Raw genomic sequence first — 12,704 nt, 5'->3', positions numbered from 1 at the left:
CCCTCCTCACAGGCCTCTGCCCACCTCATTACCCAGGCTCCTTCTTCCTGCAACGTGAGGCTCTTTTGGGGGGTCACTGGTGTCCTTTTTCTTCTGTGAGCCACAGACAGAGCCACCCAGTCTATCGGAGGGGGTCCTGATAAAGTGGGATCAAAAGACAAAGGATCTGTAGCCCCGTCCCTTCCATTAAGGTGCCTCTTTTATTCCTGTCCCGTTTGTCTGAGACCAGGTATGTCCACCTGGGGGACCTAGGTGCAGCGCAGGTCTCACGCCTGTTTGGCAATAAGGCTAAGTCATTTTAGACTGAGATTATTTTAGACTGTTTCAGGCCTTCCTGGAAAAGACCAATTCCAAGGTGCTGTGCTGATGGCTTTTCTGGCTACCCCGGGCAGGGTGGCCTTGCCAGGCCCCTGTTTCCCCAGGTGCACTGTCTCTCCACTTGCTGTGTGAGCTCCAGTGCCTCACCTTCCACGTCAGCGCTGAGCACCGTGCCCGTGGAGTGGATGCGTTGGAAGAGTTGCCCCAGCCTGCACCACCTTTGCCTGTACGCACCTGTCTGGCCGTGGCTGACTGGAGCACTTGTGAGCGCCTGGCCCCAGCTGTACCCCTCACGTTCTCTCTCCCCATCACTTGAGCTCGAGAAGCCTGTGACTGTACTTGAACCAAGGGAAATTATGGGGCAGGCGGCCCCGGGGCAGCTACCTTTGGCCCGTGAGCCTGTGGAAGAGGATGTTGGGAAGGAGGAGGGGAGAGGAGGAAGGAAGAGAAGAGAAGGAAGACAAGGAAACTGAGGCCGGAAGAAGCAGGAGGAGAGACCAGGAGGCCGGTGTGGGAGGGAGGAGGGAACCCTGATGCCTAATGACTTCTCTGGTCTGTTCTGCTTTCCCGGAGGCTCAGCTGGCAGCCCTGCCCTGAGCTCTGGGAAGTACAGTCCCCTTATTCTGCTTTGCGGCTGGGAAAGAAAGGGTGAAGTCAGCAGGCTTCGGTTGCTCAAACCCTGCACATTCCAAATAAAGGCCTGTCTTCAGAGATCTTAGAATATACTGTCTGGTAAGAGTGTTTTTGCGTGCCTGAGGCGTGGGGCCATGCTATACCGGTTTGGCAGATAAGTTTATCCTGCCCATGTGACTTATAGACAATGCCTGGGTTTTCTCTGGGAGGGGACTGGGGTCCGAGTAGCTGAAGCCAGTCACATAGGTGCTGCAGGCTTACATAATTGATCCCCAGTAAAAACTCTGGACACAGGCCTCAGGTGAGCTTCCGTGGTTAGGAACTTTGCAGCTATTTCTGAGTTGTTGCTGGGGGAATGAAGCGTGTCCCCCTGGGATGCTGTTGGGAGAAGGCACCTGGAAGCTTGTACCTGGGTTCTCCTGGGCTTCTCCTGGTGCCTTTTCCCTTTTTGTCTGTATCCTTTCCCTGTGATAAACTGTACCTGTGAGTATAACAGTTTGTCCTTCTAGCAAGTCATCGAGTGTGAGGATGGTCCTGGGGACCTCTGACATGGCACTTAAGGTGGCTTATGCATATTTCTCTCCCTTGCCAATGGAACAGATTTGTCTGAGGCAGCTTGGAATGAAAAGGACGTACAGGACAGGGTCCCAGCGGGGAATGGCTCACTCATCCTGGTGACTGGGGAGGGAACTGGGGAGCATAAAGACATAGCAAGCAGGGGAGCTGTCAGCAGCCCAAGGTGGGGGCCGACCAGAACCTGGAGAAGACTCTGGTTGTAGGAAGGGGGCCTCACAGAGGCCATGGTGGCAGGTAGAAGACACAGCCCTGCCCACTGTGGCCTGGCAGGGAGAGAGCCACAGGATGCCAGCCTGGTTCTGACCTGCTTCCTTCTGTCTCCGGGCTCTGGCCAAGTCCTCTCATTGCCCAGATCCAACAGGAAGCTCCACGGCAAGTGGGTCTGCAGGGGCAAATGGGGGCCATGCCTGCCCTGACTACTGGTGCTGGGGAGGGACCAACGTAGGGGCTGCCCCTCATGGTCCCTGATGGAGGCTGGGTTTAGGGTGCCAAGGGGTCTGCCCTGTGCCTGCTGAGCTCAGCCCAACTACACAGCCCCTGTGGGCCCAGGCACCATGATGAGCAGGGGGTGGGGCTAGTGCAGTGGGGCTTGGGAAGAAGGAGAGGGAAATGGGGCTGTCCCGATAGTAGAGTGCAGAGTGGGTGGGGGATGCTCAGGTAGTCAGGATGCCCCATGAGCGGTGCCCAGTTCCAGAGCTCCAGGCTTCTGTCCGCTGCCCGCAGGCCTCAGGGAGGGGCCATGTAAGGCAGGGTGGGCTTCCAGGATCTCTGAGTGGGGCCCCTGCCTGCCAGCTCACAGCCTTCTCCCTAAAGCTGCCTCCTTCCCACCTGCAGGGTGCTCAAGGTGTGTGCTGTGGGAATGGGAAGGCCCAGGTGTGAAGAATGTATGGAAAAAGACTTGCTAATTAATTTGTTAATTAATGAATGCCATTCCTCTTCCCGCAAAGGATTCAAGGCAATTTATGAGAACTTATATAATACAGTAATTACAAAAGAGAGACAGACTTACTGGGCCTGGGACAATGTAAATAAAAGTGTGGAGTGGGTGCTGGCAGGCTGCCCCATGGCCCTTGCTCACACTTCCCACCGCAGGCTCCCAGCCTGGGCCTGCCCTCCCTTCTAGGTTCTGGGCTCTGGAGCATGTTTGGCTTCCAAGGAGTCTTCCTCACTTCTGTGCAGGACACAGGGAGCTGGTTTTACCCCAGGAACACTCTCTGTCCTCCCTGAGCTGGCTGGCTACCATTGCCACCCCTTGGGTCTCTGTGTCCCATGCTGTGCCAAGCTCCTCTGACTGCAGCCCTGGTCAGTCGTGATCCCCACCACACCCTTCCACCTGCCCTGGCTTTCATGCTGCTTCCTTCCTGGCCAAGTCTGTGAAAGGATGCTTCTGGGCCCACACACCCCAGGTTGCCTTAGTCCTAGTTATTTCACTATATTTTACCATGCTTGACACGGTCAACATCACTGACACCTGTGTGATTCTGTCGGACTAAGTGTACAGTGGTACTACCAGACACCCCGAAGCACCTGCTGGGAAATCTTGGGACCTGTAGTGGGTCACGTGGCCAGGAATGGTCCTAGCCCAGACCTTCCCTGCTGCTGGCTGTGACGCACCAAGGACAAGGAAGGGCAGGGTGATGTGAAGTCCATCTGGGGAGACCTCCTGTGGCCTGACCTCACCTCTCTACACAGGTGCCTCAGCTGGCCACGAGTGGGCCACCAGCCCTCCACAGAAGATCTGAGAGGGAGGCTGTACAGATATCCATGGAAAAAGAAGACTCACTCACCTGGTTTTGGGTGCACTATCATATTCCCACTGTTCCAGGAGGAATATACAAACAAAAAGGGAAATCATGATATGAATGTGCTAGCAGTAAGCAGTCAGGCCTGACTTTATTAAACCATTAAACCATGCACTGAGTTATGTTAATTATTATAAATAATAGCACAAAACAGAAGAAAATGTCTCTAAAAATAATGGAAGATAGAATGTATAATATAAAATAATGATTTAAAATAAATAACTCTGACAATTTATTATATGTTAAAGTGGCATGCCGAATCAGCTGGGTAAAGTGGATTAATTTGCCAACAAATATAGTGAGTGCTCTAGCAGGCCCAGTTTTTTCATCCCACATGGTTGGCCTGGGCCTGGATCTGCATGACCTTGGCCACTTGCCTCATTTCTTCGCTGGAATGGTCATCATGATGGTTCTTGGACTTTCTGCAGGACTAAGGCCACTAGAGCTACTGTGTTGACCCATCTCCCCTTGCTGTATGGGCCTCCCTGGGGCTGAGAGCAAGGGTCACCCCTGAATCCTACCTCCACAGCTCTCTGCCCAGGTCTCACCCTGTGGACCACAGGGCCTGCTTGGAGAGGCAGGGGAAGAAGGTAGATCAGTGCTCCAGCGGGTGGATGTTGGCCAATGAGCGGAGCAAGCAGGTGACAGGCTGTGCCTCCCCTTCCTGTGGCTGCTCTGTGTTCTCTAGATGTGACCTATTTGGCTGTGTGCCGACAGGCTTGGCTTTCCCCTCCTTCTCTGGCTCACTTCTTTCCCTCACTCTTGTTCCCTGGAAGCATGAACACATATGTTTGACCTTAGGCTCTGATTTCTAGGGACTCCCTGCTAAAATAAGTGCACACCCTGTGCAACACTGGGGGGGGACACATCCACCCTATGTCCCTCGACATAGCAATGCACAAAACAGAAAAACATCCCTGTCCTCATGGAATTAATGTTCTAGAAATGATAGTGGGCTGGGGAAGACAATAAACAAATCAGTAAGTTACAGAAAAAATCAGAAACTGGTGAATGTCTCAAGGGTGGGAATGCCAAGGGGAGGAGGAATGGAGCAGTTTTTTTTTTTTTTTAGTTTTAAAAATTTTTTAATTTATTAAAAAAATTTTTTTTATTAACATATGATGTATTATTTGTTTCAGGGCTACAGGTCTGTGATTCATCAGTCTTACACAATTCACAGCACTCACCATAGTACATACCCACCCCAAAGTCCATCACCCAGCCACCCCATCCCTCCCACCCCCCTCCACTCCAGCAACCCTCAGTGTTTTTCCTGAGATTGAGTCTTTTATGATTTGTCTCCCTCTCTGGTTTTGTCCTCTTTCATTTTTTCCTCTCTTCCCCATGATCCTCTACCTTGTTTCTCAAATTCCACATATCAGCGAGATCATATAATTGTCTTTCTCTGATTGACTTATTTAGCTTAGCATAATACCCTCTAGTTCCATCTACATTGCTGCAAATGGCAAGATTTCATTTTTTTGATGGCTGCTAATATTCCATTGTATATATATACATCTTCTTTATCCATTCATCTGTTGATGGACATCTAGGCTCTTTCCATAGTTTGGCTATTGTGGACACTGCTATAAACATTGGGGTGCATGTGCCCCTTCAGATCACTAAATTTGTATCTTTGGGGTAAATACCTAGTAGTGCAATTGCTGGGTCATAGGGTCATTTATTTTCAACTTTTTGAGGAACCTCCATACTGTTTTCCAGAGTGGCTGCACCAGCTTGCATTCCCACCAACAGTGGAGGAGGGTTCCCTTTCTCTGAATCCTCGCCAACATCTGTCGTTTCCTGACTTGTTAATTTTAGCCATTCTGACTGGTGTGAGGTGGTATCTCATTGAGGTTTGATTTGGATTTTCCTGATGCCGAGTGACGTTGAGCACTTTTTCGTGTGTCTGTTGGCCATTTGGATGTCTTCTTTGGAAAAATGTCTGTTCATGTCTTCTGCCCATTTCTTGATTGGATTCTTTGTTCTTTGGGTGTTGAGTTTGATGAGTTCTTTATAGATTTTGGATACTAGCCCTTTATCTGATATGTCATTTGCAAATATACATTTATTATTTTATTTTATTTAAAATTTTATTATGTTATGTTAGTCACCATACAATACATCATTAGTTTTTGATGTGGTGATCCACGAGCCATTGTTTTCGTATAACACCCAGTGCTCCATGCAGTACATGCCCTCCTAATACGCATCACCGGGCTAACCAATCCCCCCTCCTCCCTCCCCTCTAAAACCCTGTTTGTCTCTCAGAGTCCATAGTCTCTCATGGTTCATCTCTCCCTCCAATTCCACCCCCCCATTTTTTCCTTCCTTCTCTTAATGTCCTCCATGCTATTCCTTATGTTCCACAAATAAGTGAAACCATATGATAATTGACTTTCTCTGCTTGACTTATTTCACTTAGTATAATCTCCTCCAGTCCCATCCATGTTGATGTAAAAGTTGGGTATTCATCCTTTCTGATGGCTGAGTAATATTCCATTGTATATATGGACCACATCTTTATCCATTCATCTGTTGAAGGGCATTTCGGCTCTTTCCACAGTTTGGCTATTGCGGACATTGCTGCTATGAACACTGGGGTGCATATGGCCCTTCTTTTCACTACATCTGTGTCTTTGGGGTAAATACCCAGAAGTGCAATTGCTGGGTCATAGGGTAGCTCTATTTTTAAATTTTTGAGGCACCTCCACACTGTTTTCCAAAGTGGCTGTATCAACTTGCATTCCCACCAACAGTGTAAGAGGGTTCCCCTTTCTCCACAACCTCTCCAGCATTTGTTGTTTCTTGCCTTGTCTATTTTTGCCATTCTAACTGGTGTAAGGTGGTATCTCAATGTGGTTTTGATTTGGATTTCCCTGATGGCTAATGATGGTGAACATTTTTTCATGTGTCCGTTAGCCATTTGTATGTCTTCTTCAGAGAAGTGTCTGTTCATCTCTTCTGCCCATTTTTTGACTTGATTATTTGTTTTTTGGGTGTTGAGTTTGAGAAGTTCTTTATAGATCATGGATACCAGCCCTTTATCTGTAGTGTCATTTGCAAATATCTTCTCCCATTCTGTGGGTTGCCTCTTTGTTTTGTTGACTGTTTCCTTTGCTGTGCAGAAGTTTTTATCTTGATGAAGTCCCAAAAGTTCATTTTTGCTTTTGTTTCACTAGCTTTTGGAGATGTATCTTGAAAGAAGTTGCTGTGGGCGATGTCAAAGAGGTTACTGCCTATGTTCTCCTCTAGGATTTTGATGGATTCCTGTCTCACATTGAGGTCTTTCATCCACTTTGAGTTTATCTTTGTGAATGGTGTTAGAGAATGGTCGAGTTTCATTCTTCTGCATGTGGCTGTCCAATTTTCCCAGCACCATTTATTGAAGAGACTGTCTTTTTTCCATTGCATGTTTATTCCTGCTTTGTCAAAGATTATTTGACCATAGAGTTGAGGGTCCATATCTGGGTTCTCTATTCTGTTCCATTGGTCTACATGTCTGTTTTTGTGCCAGTACCATGCTGTCTTGGTGATCACAGCTTTGTAATAGAGCTTGAAATCGGGCAACATGATGCCCCCAGCTTTGTTTTTCTTTTTCAACATTTCCTTGGTGATTCGGAGTCTTCTCTGATTCCATACAAATTTTAGGATTGTTTGTTCCAGCACTTTGAAAAATGTCATTGGAATTTTGATTGGGTTAAAATTGAAGGTATAGATTGCTCTGGGTAGCATAGACATTTTAACAACGTTTATTCTTCTGATCCATGAGCATGGAATATTTTTCCATCTTTTTGTGTCTTCTTCAGTTTCTTTCATGAGTGTTCTGTAGTTCCTAGAGTATAGATCCTTTACCTCTTTGGTTAGGTTTATTCCGAGGTAGCTTATGGTTTTTGGTGCTATTGTAAATGGAATCATTTCTCTAATATCTCTTTCTACAGTTGCGTTGTTAGTGTATAAGAAAGCAACTGATTTCTGTGCATTGATTTTGTATCCTGCCACATTACTGAATTGCTATATGGGTTCTAGTAATTTGGGGGTGGAGTCTTTTGGGTTTTCCACATAAAGTATCATGTCGTCTGCGAAAAGAAAGAGTTTGACTTCTTCTTTGCCAATTTGAATACCTTTTATTTCCTTTTTGTCTGATTGCTGTTGCTAGGACTTCTAGTACTATGTTGAACAATAGTGGCGAGAGTGGGCATCTTGACGTGTTCCTGATCTTAAGGGAAAGGCTCTCAGCTTTTCTCCATTGAGGATGATATTCGCTGTGGGCTTTTCATAGATGGATTTTATGAACTTGAGGAATGTTCCCTCTATCCCTATACTCTGGAGAGTTTTAATCAGGAAAGGATGCTGTATTTTGTCAAATGCCTTTTCTGCATCAATTGAGAGGACCATATGGTTCTTCTCCCTCCTCTTATTAATGTGTTCTGTCACATTGATTGATTTGCGAATGTTGAACCACCTTGCGTCCCGGAGATAAATCCCACTTGGTCGTGGTGGATGATCCTTTTATGTATTGTTGGATCCTATTAGCTAGGATTTTGTTGAGGATTTTGGAATCCATATTCATCAGGGATATTGGTCTGAAATTCTCCTTTCTGATGGGGTCTTTGCCTGGTTTGGGGATTAAGGTAATGCTGGCCTCATGGAATGAGTTTGGAAGTTTTCCTTCTGTTTCTATTTTTTGAAACAGCTTCAGTAGAATAGGTATTATTTCTTCTTTGAATGGTTGGTAGAATTCCCCAGGGAATCCATCAGGCCCTGGACTCTTGTTTTTTGGGAAGTTTTTGATCACTGCTTCAATCTCATTACTGGTTATTGGCCTATTCAGGTTGTCAATATCTTTTTTTTTTTTTAAATATTTTATTTATTTGACAGAGAGAGACACAGCAAGAGAGGGAACACAAGCAGGGGGAGTGGGAGAGGGAGAAGCAGGCTTCCCGCCGAGTGGGGAGCCCGATGCGCAGCTCGATCCCAGGACCCTGGGATCATGACATGAGCTGAAGGCAGACGCTTAATGACTGAGCCACCCAGGCGCCCTGGGGTTGTCAATTTCTTCCTGTTTCAGTCTTGGAAGCTTATAGGTTTCGAGGAAGGCCTCCATTTCATTCAGATTGCTCAGTTTATTGGCATATAGTTGTTGATAATAATTTCTAATAATTGTTTCTATTTCCTTGGTGTTAGTCGTGATCTCTCCCCTTTCATTCATAATTTTATTAATTTGGGTCCTTTCTCTTTTCTTTTGGATAAGTCTGGCCAGTGGTTTATCGATCTTATTAATTCTTTCAAAGAACCAACTTCTAGTTTCGTTGATCTGATCTACTGTGTTTCTGGTTTCTAATTCATTGATCTCTGCTCTAATCTTAATTATTTCTCTTCTAATGCATGGCTTAGGCATCATTTGTTGCTTTTTCTCTAGTTCTTTAAGGTGTAGAGTTAGTTGGTGAATTCGGGATTTTTCTATTTTTTTGAGTGAGGCTTGGATGGCTATGTATTTCCCCCTTAGGACCGCCTTTGCAGTATCCCATAGGTTTTGGACTGATGTGTTTTCGTTCTCTTTGATTTCCATGAATTGTTTAGGTTCTTCTTTGATTTCCTGGTTGACCCAAACATTCTTGAGCAGAGTGGTCTTTAGTTTCCAAGTGTTTGAATTTCTGCCAAATTTTTTCTTGTGATTGAGTTCCAGTTTTAAAGCATTGTGGTCTGAGAATTTGCAGGGAATAATCTCAATGTTTTGGTATCGGTTGAGACCTGATTTGTGACCCAGTATGTGGTCTATTCTGGAGAAAGTTCCATGTGTGCTCGAGAAGAATGAGTATTCTGTTGTTTTAGGGTGGAATGTTCTGTAAATATCGATGAGGTCCATCTGGTCCAGTATATCATTCAAAGCTCTTGTTTCCTTGTTGATTTTCTGCTTAGATGATCTGTCCATTTCTGAGAGTGGAGTGTTGAAGTCTCTTACAATTAACGTATTGTTATCAGTATGACTATTTATTTTGGTTAACAGTTGGCTTATGTAGATGGCTGGTCTCATGTTGGGGGCATAGATATTTACAACTGTTAGATCTTCTTGTTGGATAGACCCTTTAAGAATGATATAGTGTCCTTCTGTGTCTCTAATTACAGACTTTAGTTTAAAATCTAATTTGTCTGATATAAGAATTGCTACCCCAGCTTTCTTTTGAGGTCTGCTGGCATGGAAGATGGATCTCCATCCCTTCACTTTCAGTCTGGATGTATCTTTAGGTTCCAAATGAGTCTCTTGTAGGCAGCATATGGATGGGTCCTGTCTTTTTATCCAATCTGCAACCCTGGGCCGTTTTATGGGAGCATTTAGGCCATTCATGTTGAGAGTGATTCTCGAAAGATATGAATTAATTGTCATCATGTTGCCTGTGAAGACGTTGTTTTTTATAGATTGTCCCTGTAAATTTCTGTTGTAGATCACTCTTGGGGTCTTTCTCCTTTTATAGAACCCCCCTTAATATTTCTTGCAGGGCTGGCTTAGTGGTCACATATTCTTTCAGTTTCTGCTGGTCGTGGAAGCTCTGCATCTCTCCATCCATTCTAAATGACAGCCTTGCTGGATAAAGTATTCTTGGCTGCATGTTCTTCTCATTTAGTACTCTGACTATGTCTTGCCAGGGCTTTCTGGCTTGCCAGGTCGCTGTGGATAGGTCTGACGTTATTCTGATGTTCCTCCCTCTGTATGTAAGGAATCTCTTCCCCCTAACTGCCCTTAAGATGGTTTCCTTGGTTCTAAGATTTGCAAGTTTTACTATTACATGCCGGGGTGTTGGCCTGTTTTCCTTGATCTTGGGAGGGGTCCTCTCTGCCTCTAGGACGCGAATGTTTGTTTCATTCTCCAGATTAGGGAAGTTCTCAGCTATGATTTGCTCAAATACATCTTCTAGTCCTCTCTCTCTCTCCACTCCCTCCGTGATTCCAATTATTCTGACATGAAACGCTTCATGGTGTCACTTATTTCTCTGATTCTATTTTCAAGGATTCTGAGTTGTTTCTCCCTGGCCTCCTCTTTTCCCTTTTTATCTATTATATTGTCTTCCAGGTCACTTATTTGTTCTTCTGCTTCACTTACCCTAGCTGTTAGATTATCTAGATTGGATTGGATCTCATTGATAGCATTTTTAAGTTCTGCCAATTCGGCTTTCATTTCTGCTCTTAGAGACTCTATGTTGCCATTAATTGATCTCTCCATTCTAGCCATTGTCTTCACAATTGCTAGCCTGAATTCCATCTCCGACATCTTGGTTATATCTGCATCCATTTGTAAATCTGCAGCATAAGTCATGATCTCTGAGTCTTTTCTATTTTGGGGGCTCCTCCTCCTAGTCATTCTGTTGATGGGTGTTTGAGGGAATGTATAGAGTCCAAATTATTGACCAGAACCCAAGCAAGATGCACCTGTTTTCTTGGGACCTTAGGGTTGCTGGCGTCTTGTTTCCCCAGCCTGTCTTCTGGGGGAGGGGCCTGCCACGCTGTTACTCAGGCAACCCTGTTTGGGCGGAGTTGCCCTGCCCCCCTGTGGCGGGGGATGGGCTCAGCGGGAATCAGTCTTTGGGGCTTTTGTTCTCTGGCGGCTTTCCCTGGCGTCTTTCTGCATCTCTTCCGCGAGTCAGAGCAAAAGAGACCATTTCCAACCCTCTGCCTCGGAGCAGAGAGACCGCAGTCTGTTCTTCAGTGAGCTCTCCAGGCCACACTGTCTCCATTTCTGTCCGTGCTCCTATAAACTGCAGCATCCTGAGTTGTGTGCCCCTCTGCAGTGCCCCCAGTCCTGCCTCCAGTTCGGGGCACATCTCTGCCCTTTGTGCTTCTAAAACCACCAGCTGCTCCCAGTTCACCTGCACGACCCCACCGCTCCAGGTTTCTGCCCTGGGGGCTGCCCTAAAGTCCTTTCCCTGCCACTACCGGTCTGCGAGTCTGTGCCCCGTCCCCAGCGTGCGAGGCTGTCACTCACCGGCAGTGTAGGATCCCCACGGCCAGGCTCCTTCCCACTGCCGTTTATCCTCTGATATCTGCCTGTGGAATCAGGGCTCCCCGCTTCGTACCTCAAAACCAACTGCCTGCAATATTCTGTTTGTAGAGATCCAGATCTATCTTCTTACATCTCAGGCTGATTTCGTGGATGCTTAGAGTGGTCTGGTAGATATCCAGCTCAATTCCAGGGACTAGTTGAAATAAGGCCCCCTACTCCTCTGCCGTCTTTTGCCCTCCAGTTCTGGAGGCTGGAAGGCACCAATCCTGAGCTGGCAGGGCAGGTTTCTGGAAGAGCTCTCCTGGTTTGCGGCTGGCAATCCTTCCACTGTGTCCTCACAGGGTGGACAGCGAGCTTGGCTCTGGGGTCTCTTCTTACTAGGACACAATCCTGAAGGATCAGAACCCCACCCTTACGGCCTCGTTTGTCCTTAATCACGTCCTCAGAGGCCCCACCTTCAAGTACAGCCACACCGGGGGCTGGGACTGTGACGTACTGTTGGAGGGGATCATCGAGAAGCCATGATGGCTGGTTGACCTGGGAGCTGAGCTGGAATGGAGCAGTTTATATAACATGTTCCCATAAGGCCTTGACCTTTCAAAGAGTTCGAAATATGGACACAGACCTAAGAAAGCAATGGGGAAAAATACATGGGAAGGCTGTTCCAGGTGGAGGGAGCAGAGGTGCAAAGGCCCTGTGGCAAGACTCTGCTTGGCATGTTAAAGGCTTAGGAAGGAAGCCAGAGGGCTGGAGCTGGGTGAATGAGGAGCAGAGTAGAGGTCACAAGAGGGCCAGACCATGTTGGGCCACTGAATCTTGCCAGTGTTGGGGGAACAGGGACATCCAAAGGCACTGTTGCATTAGCACAGTGAGAGATGGTGGTGGTTTGGACCAGCATTCAGCAGAGAACTTGATGGCTGGATTCTGGATAGAATTTGAGGTGGAGCCAGTAGGCATAAGATTTAGACATGAAAGGAAGAGAGGAAGCAAGGATGACTCCAAGGTACTTGGCCTGAGCACTGGAAGGGTGGAATTGCCATTAACCATGGTGGTGGGAAGAACAGGCTTTGAAGGGAAAGGTCAGGAATTCAGACTGTACATTGAATCTGAAATGCAAGTGAAAAGGGTGCATAGATAGTTGGACATAGGAGACTGGAGTTTGGAGGTGGGGATTTGGATTGGAGATTGTGTACAGTGCTGCCTGTATTCTTTTATATCTTGGTGCTTCTACTTGACATTATGTTTCTGAAAGTCATATCAGCTGCAGTTAATTTATTTTGCTGTAAGGTACTCCAGTGTATGAATATATCTGAATTCACTTATCTATTTCACTTTTGATGGTTGTATGGATTATGTCCAATATTCGACTAATATGG

The sequence above is a fragment of the Neomonachus schauinslandi genome, chromosome 3, assembly GCF_002201575.2.
Source record: "Neomonachus schauinslandi chromosome 3, ASM220157v2, whole genome shotgun sequence".
Classification (NCBI taxonomy): Eukaryota; Metazoa; Chordata; class Mammalia; order Carnivora; family Phocidae; genus Neomonachus; species Neomonachus schauinslandi.
This window is presented reverse-complemented; position numbering follows the sequence as displayed.